Below are 15001 nucleotides of genomic sequence, written 5' to 3' on the forward strand. Positions count from 1 at the left end.
AATCTCGTTAGACGATTATTCGCTCTGCAAAAGACCACGCGCGGGCCAAGGACGTTCACTGGCGGCGGCAGCCATGATTTATGCCACAAGTAACGATTTATGCGTGAGATCGCACCTCCTTTTCTTTCTCAAACAAGCCGCCAATTTCCTCAAATCTCCCCCCTTTTCCTTACTTTTCCTAATTTATACATTTTATTTAATTATTTAATAATACGTGGGCAAGTCAAATATAAACCGGGCTTTTTCCAAAACATTTTCGATCAAATATTTTTTTGCGCATACTCAAATCACTTTTCTACGTATTTAAAGCCGATTGCGCACGGAAGAATTCGTGCGCAATCGGCTTTCGACACGTCTCACTACTTTTTATCACACGCAAATAAAAAAACTGCCAATCCGGTGGCAAAAATGCTTAGATATTAATAAAAACTATATAGAAAAATAACTTAGGCATGCATTGAAAATATTTTGATCAAATAAAGAATTTTTTGAAAAAAGTTCGATTTACACAATTGATTTCGAACACGTCTCACTATCTTTTATAATACGGAAATAAAAAAAAATTGCCAATCCGTTAGGAAAAATGCTTAGATTTTAGTGGAAACTATGTAGAAAAATAGCTCGTGCGATAAAAACATTTTATTCCAATAAAATGTTTTGGAAAAAGTCCGGTTCATATTTCACTTACCTACGTAATTTTTTTAATTCAAAGCGAGAAAAATATTTCTGATTTACATGCAATTTTAGTTTTGACAGCTCTCTCGTTTTAAGATTTCTCTATAATTCTTGTTAAAAAAAATTCTATTATATTCTTGACAATATTGATAAGGAATAATAAACTCAAAAATATTAACGCACACAATAATGAGGGGTGGGGTGGGGGGATTTTTAATCCGTCAATTATTCCGCCTTCGTTTTCGTCTGTGTATCGGTAAAAATGTAGAGTACGACAGCTGTGCGGCCGCCTGTCTGAATGGGGTGACGATCGATATAGAGGTACAAGATGAGAAGGGCGAAATAATGCCGGGGCAGCTGGCGATCGAAAGAGAGGAACATTCGCTGCAACGCACGATCGCGTGTCTGAGTTCGTGACCCCACCTGCTGAACTCGTTTCCACGAAGCAGGGTCACAACTGCCCTCAAATAATCGACAAAGCGATGCTGCGTAACGCAAACGTATTATATGTGCGAATACACATTAGTTTTTACACGTGACAACATTCTGCCAAATAAATATGTATCTACGTAAAAAAAAAGATATCGAGTGATCTTTTGCGTCGAACATTTTTTTTTATTTTATCCCATCTCTTTCCAATTAACTTTTCCTAGCATCGTTCTGCTTCAAAACAGTCAGAGCCTCAAGTTTGATCCTCTCTTTAAAGATAACATTTATCGATGCAAATAAATAAACATTTTAATTTCGATACACAATTCTTTCTTATATGGGAATATTGGCAAGATTGATGCACTTCGACTGATTATTCTATTACCGTGCGTGCAATCTCTCCTCCTTCGCTCTCGTCCTTTTCGTCTCTTCCCGCTCTCACCTCTCGCTCTCCTTCACACTTTCTCCCTTTTCTTTCCGTAAGAGAGCTCCCACCAAAGACTCGCGGCTCTTCTATCGCCGAATCTTTTCTTCTTTAGTTCGCGAGAACTTTCCCGTCGAGAATCTCCCCGCCGGCTCGGCAATCGGATTTCTTTCTTCTTGTTGCAGCGGCGATGGTAGCGGCAACGACAGCATTCCAAAGTATTCGGGTTGGGAGAAAGAGAGAGAGAGAGAGAGAGAGGGAGAAAAAGAGCGCAATCTACCAAAGTCGCTCTCTTCCACTCTCGCGCGATCGTTTACGATTTCGCGCGCGAATCCAACAGGAATCCCTTGCTATTCGCGTTGCCCTATTGTTCCCATTTACGAATCGCCTTACCCTGTGTCTCCTACTCGGCTACAAATTGCTGTTCTGAAGGACAGATGTTAAATGAAAGAGGAATGAAAAGATAGAACGTAAGATATCACGTAAGGTATACCGAACGTTAATTATAACTGATGCATCGCTGCACAGTTTATATTTTCATAATTTTTGCGCACGAGAATTCTTCAACGAAAGATTCATAATTCAAAAATTGTAATTTTTCTCATTTTTGTATTTAATAATATTTTGTATAGAAAATTTGTAATTTTTTGTATATAACAATTTTTCAATAATAATCTCTACTTATAATAAAACTTTCTTGAATTTTTTATGTTACTTCTGATGATAAAATGAGTCAAGCATCTGTAACAGTTATAAAATTAATAATATGTCTCGCAAATATGCTTGCTGCGCGCCTTTAATCTTGTTTTTCTCGGAAGACAACGCGGTCCGGGTCGCTATAATTAATTGCTGTTATTGCACCATGCTTTTCACGCGCTTAATTATACAAGATGCACGAACGAAAATTTTCGAGGCGGAACGACACCAATGATTTACCGATAAAATGCCATCCTTACGACTCTACGTTAGTTATTATATCGTAATTATTTCGCTTATAAAAGCCACAGCTTGTTAGCAAATGCATTCTTTCGATTGGCGCGCAAAGACATGGAAGGTGTAATAAAATGTAATAAAATTATCATTTTTCAAAATAATTTGACAGATAGTAATTAGTTGTGAATTTTGGCAATAGTACGCTTAATGCAAAAATAATTCACCTCTCTTTTCTCCTCTCCCCCGATATTTTATTACAATTGCATAAGAAACTTATAAATAATTATCCATAGTTTTCTTGGGGAACAAATCTCAATAATAAATGTTTCAAAAGTCGCAAAGTATTACACAATCTTTCTATCTGAAATAAATAATCTTGTTCTTTGTTTTTCTCTTTTTTTTCTACCTAACTCTTGCTGTCTCCTCATTTCTTTTTCCATTCCCAATGTCGTAATAGGCGATTAGATATTTCGCGAGGAAGTCGAATGTGGGGGGATTCGCGGAGTCTAATTAGGATTCTTGGTGATGAGGTAACGAAGAAGGTCAGACCGACGCAAGTGGAAGATAAAAAGGATGGGCCGCCGGCCTGCGGTCGTTTTCGAAACTCCTTCTTGGAAGAGAATCCTTTGTGATCGCTCGTCGTATATGCTAAGTAAGCGGCTCCGCCGGCGTCCAAAGGCGAAACCAGAGATGCTATAGAAATTCGAACCGGCTTCACGACGGCGCAGTGGCCACAGCAGAATCGCTGGACCGGACGTTGAAAAACGACTAGTGTCCGCTTTCGTTTACGATGACGAAATCGCGACATAATATACGGTAAAACGGAATTTCGCGCTTACGTCGAATCAGTTTTTTTTTTTTTTTTTGTTGTTTAGCTGGCTAACAGTTAAAATTCAACATATGCTAGAAATGGTTTCTATAAAATCGAATATTCGCAAAAGAAATGTTTACAATTGTTTATAAAAAAGAGAAAAACGCGTATATGTTAGTTTGTGAAAAATAATAAAAAGATTTAATATTAAAATAATTTGAGAATAACGAAATGAGAAAAATGAAAATAATAAAAAAAAAATAAATTAATAAATAATAAAAAGATTAAATCTCTCTCTACAAAAATATTTTTTACTACAATTCTAAACAATTTGATAGACAGTGGCAAGTGAAACAATATATCTTCTGTACACGAAATATACAGCTCTCTAAATTTCAAGGTCTCTAGGTTTCATGTCGCAACGCAATTATGAAAGAAAGTAATAGTATCGATAATTAAATTTTTTTTTTTACTTAATTTGTGCTCGATTGTAGTCATTCTAGGCAATCGGCACGTCGTCTATTATTTGTACGTTTCTCCACAAGCATATAATTTTCCACAACTGTGTACTGGGTTATTATACGAGAGACGATGTCTCCCCGCGACGCGATCTCGCGCGCCGCTGAAATTCCTCGGTTTAATCGGCGCGCGCGAGCGCCAAGTATAATATTCCGTAGAAGAGATATTTCGCGCGTTATACGCTTCGCCATTTCACTCCACCAAGGGAGAATTATAAATCGAGCGCATTTGTTCGTACGTCGCGGTACATTGCGGTACGGGGGGCGTCGGTCGCGGCGGCGGCACGAAAAGCGCTTTTCCGCGTGCGGGGCGTGCGAACGAAAATACGTTTTCCGCGAAATCCGTCCGTCGTCATGTGCTATCTTCCTCTGCTTCGTTCACTTCCCTCCCTTTCTGCTTTTATGTCGCGATCTCAAAGCGCTCCGTCGCCATCTCGTAATTAAAAACGTTTATTACCGCCTTCTTGCACACGATGAGAGAGACTATTTGCCGAGCGAGCGCGTGAATGATATTCCGCGGATGTTACTTCTCCCAAAAATGAACGAAAATGACTCGCTCGCTCCACTCGCCTGAGTTAATTTTTAAATCGCGTTCAAATGACTAACAAGTGCCCATTCCAATCTCGAGAGATAGTATATACTAAAAAAGAGCTTCCTCCTCCTCCTTTCTCATTCTTTTCTCCCTCTTCTGCAGCTTTCCCTTTAATTCAGAAAATTTCTACAATTAGTGTATCTACTGCTAAAGTGTAATCGTTGATAAATAAAAAAAAAATTTTTAAATAAAAAAAAATGTAGATGAATATCGCTTTAATGCGATCAAATCAAATTGCTACTTTATTAACAGTTTTATTTATGTTTAATAATTTGCTCGTCGAATTTTGCGTTTTTTCTTTTTATATTCATTTTACTAATGTGTTGTACCGTCATATGATACTATTTTTCATCGCATTGCTAATCTATTTTGCTATCTTTTGATGCTATCGGATGATACAATCATATAACAAAGCTCTATTTATTTTTAAGAAAATGCAAAAAATAATACTAATTATTTGCTATTGTAGCCTTATTGTTGCGTTAAATTTACGAAAATATTGGAAATTAAAAAAATTAATAAAAGAGAAAAAAAAGAGGAGAGGGCAAGAAAATGACGTCAAAGAGTAAAGCTAAGATATAAAGGAAGAAGAGAAAGGAAACGAAGGTGTCGGGGGCAAGAGTGACCGGTCGTGGTGTTATGCAACTGCATTCTGCTCGTGGTATGTTTTCATACGTGCATTTGAGGACATTACTCCCTGTATGATACGACTCTCGTTGTATCGGGTTTTAAACGCGATCCAAAAAACGCAATTTGTAATATTACCATTAATTAACATGCAATAATTGTCGATTTTCATACTTAAAATATATACACGCACATATTAAATACATTGTATATGAAAGTTAAAAACAGACTTTCAAATAAACAAAAAAAAAAAAAAACGTTAATTAATTAACTTTGATTAATTTAAAACTCGACTTTTTTAAAATCAAATAATACATATATAAATATACAAATAATAGGATATAATAAATATTCTCTGAAATTCGATATATACACACATGTTCTTTCGTCATATTTCTAAAATAAAATATTACATCACGAGAAATCTCTACTTGTAATTATAAGAAAGAATTAACAAATATTATTCTTACGATACAGGCCGACTAGTTTGTTGGCAACAGGATGATTTTTTGTTTGTACCTGTAACAGAAAAAAGACAGCAATCAGTATAAAGTAAATTGTGATATATACAATGTGAGTAAATCAATGCTGTTCCGAAATAAGCTAATCGAAAAGTTTATTTGATCGATAATCACACATCACTTAATAAGCGACGGAAATTGCGCAGAACCGAACGTATATAAACGTTAACGTGTGACGAGTGTCCGTTCGTCACCTTTATCGGTTGACGTATGAGCGACGCTTAAGCTTATCTTAAACGAGCGAGTAAAGACGGCTATGACGACGGACGTTTGTGAAAGCTCGAAAATCGATCGTGATCGGGCAAGTGAGAGAGAATCGACATATCTGACTTGATCGGCTTATGGCGGGAGATGCGCGTATTCGAAGTTTGCCGAGAGAATTGGTGCACTTAAATATTCCTACACTGAGAAAAAAAAGTTGTCGATTTGACTAAATTTCGTCAACTGATTATTATTTCTTCAATTGAAATATTTAAATTAAATACGACATATTAAATTTAACATGACGTATTTCACTTAAATACTTAAATTTTTGAATTTAAAAAAAAATAATAATCAGTTGAATACATTTAGTCAAATCTTAGTCAACTTTTTTTTCTCAGTGTACAAGCTACAATATATAAAATTACACAAGGCTCAAGACAAGACAATGTTCGTAAAAATATTGTATTGGTATTGAAAATTTTCCGAAACTTAAATCCTGTCTTAGTCTTGAGTGAATCTTGACATTTTAAACAATTCAGTATTAGATAAAAATTCTTAATAAAATCAAGCAAAGATAAAACGAGATTTTATTAACAATTTATATATATATATATATCATTATAATACATAATAAATTAAAATAATTGTTACTATTTATTCCATTCGTTCACTTCCTAAAACACTATGTATGTATTTGTATATGTACTTGTTCGTTTTTCGCGAAAAAGCAGTTGCATCATATTGTTACGTCATCTGCAGATGCAGGTCACACGCATTCAATCAGAGAATCGCGTATATGTGTTGTACGCAAAGTTTTGCGTAGCTAAATAATTGTGTAAAATTTTATATTGTTTATTTTGTCACTATATAGTGATTTTTCTCTCATTTAATAAACACGCAAACAAATATATATATTTAAAAAAAATCAATAATTTTGACAAAACTAATAATCGCGACAATCTTAGTCTTGCTATGATCTTGAACTAATTAAAAATCTTGTTTTGATCTTATCTCGAATTTCGAGACAAGTCAAATATTAAGACTAGTCTTGATATCTTGCACTCATAATCGACAATATATCGGTCTCTTGCGCGCTGCGTTCATGCGCCATCAGCAGTTCATTAGCGTAAATACATAACATGTACGTAACAACTTTGCTGCAGTTCAATATATCTCTCGTCGTCACGCGGTCATTAGACTCTACGCGCCGGCTATATAAAAATGCGACCGGCAGGAATGCGCGTGGGAATGCGTGCGTACGTGCGTGCATATGTAGATGCGCGGGAGAGAGGAGAGTTATGCGTTCTCGATACGAATCGATATTAACAGCCACACGTCTATTACACATTATTGTATCGTTTCGACATAAGTAATCTTCGTCTCTGAGAAAAGTACAAAGCAGGGATGTATCTGCTACATATTTACAAGTTCATCCATTTTAAATCTTCTCTTTATTGTCTGTATTTTGTACAAATAGAACACGTAATAAAGTATCTTCTTCTCTTTCGAGATCCTTTTTTATGCAGATGATAGTTAATGTTAAATATATTAATATTGGTTTGTCCGATACAAATTATAGAGAATTCAATTCAGTGAATTTCTGACGTATTGAAAATTTCAGGACGTAATTTCCAGATTTTTATTGTCTTATGTAATATGTGATTTATTACGTCGATGTAGCCAGGCCGAATCAATTTATGCTTGATGCTCATTATGTCGGAAATGTCAGTCTGATGATTTTCAAGAAATTACAAAACAATATTTCTGTGAAGTATATACGATGAAATGTGATACGAAATTAGTTCACGTGTTTTAAGAAAAATCTCATTTATTTTTCGATATGAGAAAAATCAGAGAAAACAATTTCTTGCTCTAGATTGTTATTCGATGCAACTGCACTGAGCGCGATGTTAATGTTCTCATGAAAAAAAAAAAAAAAAAACTCGAATAATCGGATCAGTGCGCTATAAGTGGGTCAGACGCGTAAATGCTTTGTCGGATTTAAAGGCGCTCGTCAAATCGACGGATATCGAAAACGATCGAGTTGCTAGCTTATAAAATTTCTAATGATACTCTTCTAGACAAATAAGTTTGTCGCGAATAAAGCATTGCTTCTCATCTGGCATTTTACAAAGTATTGCGTGGTAGATTTTTTCCCAAAAATATGCAGACCAATTAAATTATTTTTGTAACTCTATAATCTATTTCTCGTGTGAAAATATTTAAAAGTATACTTTTTCAAAATATGGAAAATTAGAACGTGTCGATGTTTCAAGAAAAATCTTTACATTCCAAAAAATCCACAAACTTTTATTAAATTTGTTACTCCATTTTCTCCTTCATTAGAATTTAAGTTTATAATATTAGGCATGAATTGAATGCTAATTCATTATTAAATCTCAAATTTATTGCTTCTGTACATTAACTATGGAAATTAATTATGGTATTGACTTGAAAAAAAAAAAAAAATTGAGAACAATTTGACAAAAGTTTATCAACTGACCCCCAGTCACCGTGTCACGACGATATGACAAATGCGAATAATAAATATACGTTCTAGATAGAAATCGGAGATAATTGGTTTATTAACGATTCCACGAAGCAAACACGTTTGTGAAGGTCGTGCAAAACGATCGTGGTATTTAAAATAAAATGTATAAGAAAACAAGAGCCAAAGAGAATATATACAGATACATATATACACAACTGACGAGCATGCATCTGACATCCTGCAAGTGCAACACGACCGTTTATGGTTGCATTCCCGAGGGAGAATCAACGTCGATAGCCCGACGGGCGTGCAATTACTGGCCTCAGCCAGACTCATGGAAAAGCCGGTAATTAGTTAGCGCGCTCCAGATTCGATGTTTGAGCAGATAAGCTGGCGCCTCGACCGCCACCGTGACAGCGACGCCAGTGGCTCGCAATCCACTGGTTCACGGTCAAGGCCAAGGTCACGTCGCGTACTCACGATGCTGGTCGCGTTGCTTTATCGCGATTCTTTTTTCGGAATGCGATTTAATTTATTCGGACATTTTAATTCGCTTAAACGATAGCATCTTCAACATTCCGCATCCATTTAATTTTATTATACATTTTTCGTGTACTTGAGTTTTATCTCCCTAATAAAACTTAATCTTAACGTAGCATTTTTTCAGAGAATTATTAGAAAAAAAAATATTTGTGTACGAAAGAATCGATTTATTTGCAATGTAAAGATAAAAAAAGATGTTATATAAAAACGTAAATGTTTCTATATTAATAGAATTATATGAAAATAATAATCATTCTATTATAATTCCTAAATCAATTATATATAAATAAAATCTCACAAACAACATAAACATAATAAACCTTATTAATATTATAAATGAATAAATTAACAAATTAAAAATTACCTAGAATAATAAAAATTATTTCTTTAACTCCACAAATTAATATTTTATTTATATAAACTACCTAAGCTTAATAATTACTTTTATAATTTTAATATATTAGCCCTAAATTTAAAATTAATAAAACTAAAGGTCAAACATGAATCATTATAATAATATAATCTTTTAAATTAATAGAAAATAATTTTTCTATTAATCTAAAATGTAAAATCGAGATTTCTTCGAAATTGCAACCGAGCTGTGAGTTGATTTCGACGACCATAGGCAGCCAGCATCCCGCAGAATTGCGAGTGAGTGAGAATCGCTCAAAAAAGAGTGGCGGTTTCGGTATCGTGTCACGCATAGCAGATTAGCGACGCGAACGTGGCGTGTTAGTTAGACCGCGTGCTCGCGTGCATCCGACACTCTTCACGCGAGATTCCAGGAGCGCGATCGAGTGTCAGTAGTCGGTTCACTCGTGAGAACGGATATGCGAGAGAGAAAGATCCGACTTGTTGATCTGTATTGCATCGTTCTGTGTATGCATCGCGACGTTCTGGTTGGCTCTGCTGGTTCGACTTCCGAGAGACGTTTTGTACGCTTCCATTTGTCCGATCGTGTCTTATCATCCCGCGAACAAGAGAAAACGGATAAGCCGTGTCACGATCGACTCCGCAATCGGGGCTCGCGTCCGATCGGCGATCCGCCATTGTAAAGTTACGCTCGTATATATTTTGCTTTTCTCGAATATCACTCGTAAAATAAATCTCTTGTCGAATAGCCGCTATTCGACGAATAAACTTATTTCCTTTCCTTTTCAGACGCTCATCCGGAAATAAATTGTCCATCACTGAAGTTGGACATGTGTGCGACTTAAATGGTAAAAGGATCATATTCGATCGTTCATTTCGATTTCTGCTCACACACGGAGAGGATGAGCATAAATGATGGCCGACGTAGATCGGGTCATTTCGCGCAAGATAAATCACCGGCTATTCGCCGCTTGTCTTAAGTGCTCGCGACGTTATTACGTCAAATGAAGCCGAGTACCGACGAGACGAATCGGGGCTCGTTTAAACGACCGAGAGTCTCGAGGCGGCGAGAATCAAGAGTTTATCTTCCTGTACGTCGATCTAACCATAATGAACTCGATTTCATTATGGCGATATATAAAAGACGCCGAGTTTCCCGCCATTTTTACGACGCGCTCGTAATAGTGGATTTATGACTATATTAATTCCGTGTCGCACGATAATGGGATGAAACAATGCGAGGATAATAATCTGGCTGGCGTAAAATATACGTAGACGTTTCGATGATTATCGATGAGGGAATCAATCAAGAAGCAAGCGAGGCAATCATCAAGCAAAAAGAAGCGAGGCGATTTTAACGCGCGAGTTGACGTAACGCATATAAATGCATTATAATGCATACATAACTATGTATACGCGCTAACTACCGTGTAGATATGTTTCATCATGATTTCGATGTTTGGCTGATTAACAAATAAAGTATAATGATGTTTCTTAGATTCCCATCTTCTCTGGTGCTTCGCATATATTTCGGACTTGTGTGAACGCAATGCATTTTAATATTCAGTACGTTCTCGCGTACACTTAGTGCGTTATCTTTGGCATAACAACTATATGTACCTCAAGAAACATGGATTGTGAAAGCAAGCCCTTTTTCACCACACGCATAGGATCATGGGAAACGTGACTGAATCCGTGCAAACGTCCCTGACATTGGATTTCCAGAGTCCGGGCGCATTTATACACGCGCTCGCGTGTAAACAACGGAAAGGATGTGTGTATGTACTAGAAAGTCAGCTGGGGAAACTAGTTGCACACATTCGTCGTGGAATCGTATCGCTCGCATTGTGAATCGTGCCGAGATAGCTAGGTAAGTAGGTAGGTAGGTAGGTAGGTAGGTAGGTAGGTAGGTAGGTAGGTAGGTAGGTAGGTAGGTAGGTAGGTAGGTAGGTAGGTAGGTGGATAGGTAGGTGGATGGTAGGTGGGTAGGTGGGTGGTGGGTGGGTGGGTGGGTGGGTGGGTGGATGGGTGGGTAGGTGGGTGGGTGGGTGGGTGGGTGGATGGGTGGGTGGGTGGGTGGGTGCGTGAGTGGGTGCGTGGGTGGGTGGGTAGGTGGGTGAGTGGCAGGTGGGTGGGTGGATGGGTGGGTAGGTGGGTGGGTAGATGGGTGAGGTAGGTAGGTAGGTAGGTAGGTAGGTAGGTAGGTAGGTAGGTAGATAGGTAGGTAGGTAGGTAGAGATACCAGTAGCACGTGGCCGTTTATGGGAGACACGATTCCCATTGGATGCCGAGAGCTGGCGGAGGCATCGGGTGTTGCGGACGACCGTGACCTTGACTGTCGACAAGGACAGTGAAACGCGGCGAACGTACAGGCCCGCTCACAACGAGCGGAACCTTGTGAATTTTGACACGGCCTCACGCGGGTTATCGCCTTATCGTCCGATCATTCTTTCACGCAAGCGAGAATTGACTGAATATTTCGATGAGGATGACCATTGGCGCACAACTTGTACGACGTTGCCAGAAACGGAAACGATGCGTCGTAAAATATGGAAAAAGATATCCTTCATCCAATCAGAATTGATTTTTAGTTATATAAAAAATGTGCAAGTATTTTAAATATAATGTAACTATATTAAAAGAGATTTTTATACTTGAGTTATTTTCCAATTAAAATTTTATTAATAAGATTCAAGGAATTTAAAAAAAATTCCTTGATTTCAATCGCAAAATGGCCGTAGGTATTATTCTAAGTTGTGTTTAGAATATTTACTAATTTAATAGCACATATATCATTTTAAAATAAAAAACTAATTAATATATATTGTGAATCAATATACACATTTTTAAATGCAAATATACCATCAGTGAAAGATGAATAGTCCATTAGACACTTAAAATGATTATCTTGATAATCATAGTTTGTGAAAGTCAAAGGTGCTCGTAAAAGCTTCTCTCAGTGTCAAGGTGCACGGCAAATTCTGTACAAGGCTCGCGTGTGAACCAGACCTGAGGTACACGCGTGCGGGGATACCGATTGCAGGAAGGATGCGAAAGAGGGGAAAGACTTGATGCTTAAACATGGTTTGTTTGCATTCCACGACCATGGAATGATCGTCCGTCTTTCGTGGAAATTATCGCTGCATGTATGCTGTATGCGATATATGTCTTTCTCCCTCTTCATCTTGCTCTTTTAATAACTCCTTTAAAATTTACGAAATAACCGCGTATGAAAAAAATTTTAAAGAGCGTGGAAGATTATTTGAGAATAACCCTCGTGATAGCGTGTCTTGTGCCAAGTATGTACGAGATTATTATATCTTTATATCCGCGCACATATATTGCAAATATATAATAATTTGTGATAGGCAAAAACTTAATAATAAAAGTTATGACAAATTTTATCTATAAATAATATAAGGTAAAAGTAAACATTTTTGTACGGTATTGTAATCTCTTCCCAACTGAATTTTATATAGCTTTGAATGCTATTTGCATTTTTGCAATAAACCTGACTCCATGTTCCTGAAAATCTATCACGACAAGATCATGCGCGCACGCAAACTTCATTTCGAATCTCCAATAATGAGCGTAATAAGGGTATCTACTTTGCCATGGTAAGTGGCCACAAAGTAAATAGATAAGTACAGAAAATCGTCGAACCAATGCGATGGTAGAAGATAATCGCGATGCACCTCGCGACTCTTGTAGACTCCTTTTATAATATTTATGCATTTAAAAGGCGATCGTCTCGATATCGCCGTGAAAAGCTCCGGCTGTCTATCGAACTTAAACCCCATTTCAGCGCGACGCAAGCCAAGTAGTTGCCGAGCCCTCGAGAAACTTTAATATCTCGCGTCGCGAGAGATTAAAGATTCAACCGCCGCTACTTGTCATTCTATTGGCACGTTACTACGGGAAAGAAAAGGAGAAGGATAAATGGAAAGAAAGAAAGAGAAAGCCACCATCTTCTCTCCTTCTTTGTCTCTTGCACCCGCCAAATTGCGAATCCCTTCGTTCCTCTTCACCCTACGACCTCCGGCGACCCATCTTCACCTTCTTCTTCGCTTCTTTCTTTCTCTCTCTCTCTCTCTTTCTTCCTGCCTCTATCGTCGAGGCGTCGCGACGCTAAGTCACACTTTTACGACGTCACCCTGTTAAACCGTTTGCACAGCCCTTTCGGGCATGACGAAAGCGCTCTTGAGAGGAACCGTTTCGCTTTAGAAAATATATTTTCATCCTGTAAAGTGCGCTCCACAGACTCTCTCTCTCTCTCTCTCTTTCTTGCGATGTTACTTCTGATTTCCGTTTAACTTTCGTAGAATTGAAAAATTATTTAGTCATCTACGTAAATGCGACAAAGAAATATAAGATTATTTTTCTTTTTTTTGTTTAAATTAAATTATTTTTAAGTCGGTCGTTCTTACAAATATAGTTTTTCGTTCCCAACAGTATTATTCTGTAGAAGGAAAGGGAATAATTATAACAATTATAGCATGACACTCAAATTGTATGCCAATCGATAGACTGATTGCATCTTACGATACTGCTATAGCGTGCCGCGCCCTGGTGACAGTCAATCATATTGAATGCTTACAACGCATGTAAGAAAGAGGCTGCAGGGAAGACAGAAAGTACGCATTTATGCGCGTGCAGCTTGTTCGTGTACATATACGTTCCGAGAAAATATATGATGGCACGAATCTTTTAAGACATGCGGCCAAAACAAGAATAAGTAATAAGCTTATGAGTATGTATATTATCTAGCGGAATAGCCACGAAAATAAAAAAAAACCATTCAATATATATAATGTATTAGCGATGCATTCGAAGCTTTCTGCAATAAAGTATTTGCAATACGTCAAATGTCACTTCAAGTCGCGGATACAATATTGAATAAACACTGTTTACATTTATATCTATCATTTATGATTTACGTGATATCCAGAGTTTATAAGAGAATTATATTCTCGCATGAAATACATAGAAGAATATCAGCTATCAAACAAATCTTCCGCGGTCACGTATCGGTCGTTATTGACGACTAGCATCGATCATTCGTTGAGTCGACTCTATAGGAGCGTTGCCGCTGTAACAAGTGGCAAAAAGGAATAAGTACGGTAGCAACCTTAGCCAGTGATGGACGCTACTGCTGCTGTCGAGAATATTGGCTTCGCGGTTGGTGGTGGTGGAGTGAATTGAAGACGCACGGGATATCACGAGTGAGAAAATACGTAAGCCCGAGAAGTATTACATATCTTGCGTATTGTAGTTAACTCTTTCAGCTGGAGTTTCTGTGCATGAATCGCTGTAAAGATCTCTCGTGCATAAACTTTCAGTCGGACGCAGTAATCGTCAGAGTTTAACATTTCATTTGTGATAACAAGGTTGGACAAAATAACATTGATTCTTTGAAAGATTGCTGAAATATAGAGAAATAGAGAGATTATTATATTTAATATAGAGATTTATGTAGAGAGATTTTGAGAGAATTTTTGAAACAAGATTCCATTTAACATTTTATGTATTGTAATATATATTGATTGTAATATACAAATATCTTCTGATAATCTATCTTCTCTGATGATTTTATTTAATAATTAAATACATTATATAAAACTATATAGAATAGAAAAATTAGCGACTCTCTCAAAGCCTGTAAACTGTACATGTAAAACACACCGGATGTTTCGAGAAGATCCGGGATGCAGCTTGGGACTCATGAAGGCTGCGAGGAAAATAGACGCAGCCGACCTGATGATTTTATTTAATAAAAATATTTGAAAAAGATTTCAAATATTTTTATTAAATAAAATTCTATCTTACGAATTATAATATCGTAGAAGATTCTTTAAAAAATG

General features: G+C 37.0%; 1 protein-coding gene across 1 annotated transcript in view; it reads right to left on the reverse strand.

Moving 5' to 3' along the window:
• LOC126858512 (helix-loop-helix protein 11) overlaps positions 1 to 15001 on the reverse strand; it is a 135471-nt gene that overhangs the window by 14783 nt on the left and 105687 nt on the right. The window lies entirely within an intron of this gene.

Source organism: Cataglyphis hispanica, chromosome 25, assembly GCF_021464435.1.
Source record: "Cataglyphis hispanica isolate Lineage 1 chromosome 25, ULB_Chis1_1.0, whole genome shotgun sequence".
Classification (NCBI taxonomy): domain Eukaryota; kingdom Metazoa; phylum Arthropoda; class Insecta; order Hymenoptera; family Formicidae; genus Cataglyphis; species Cataglyphis hispanica.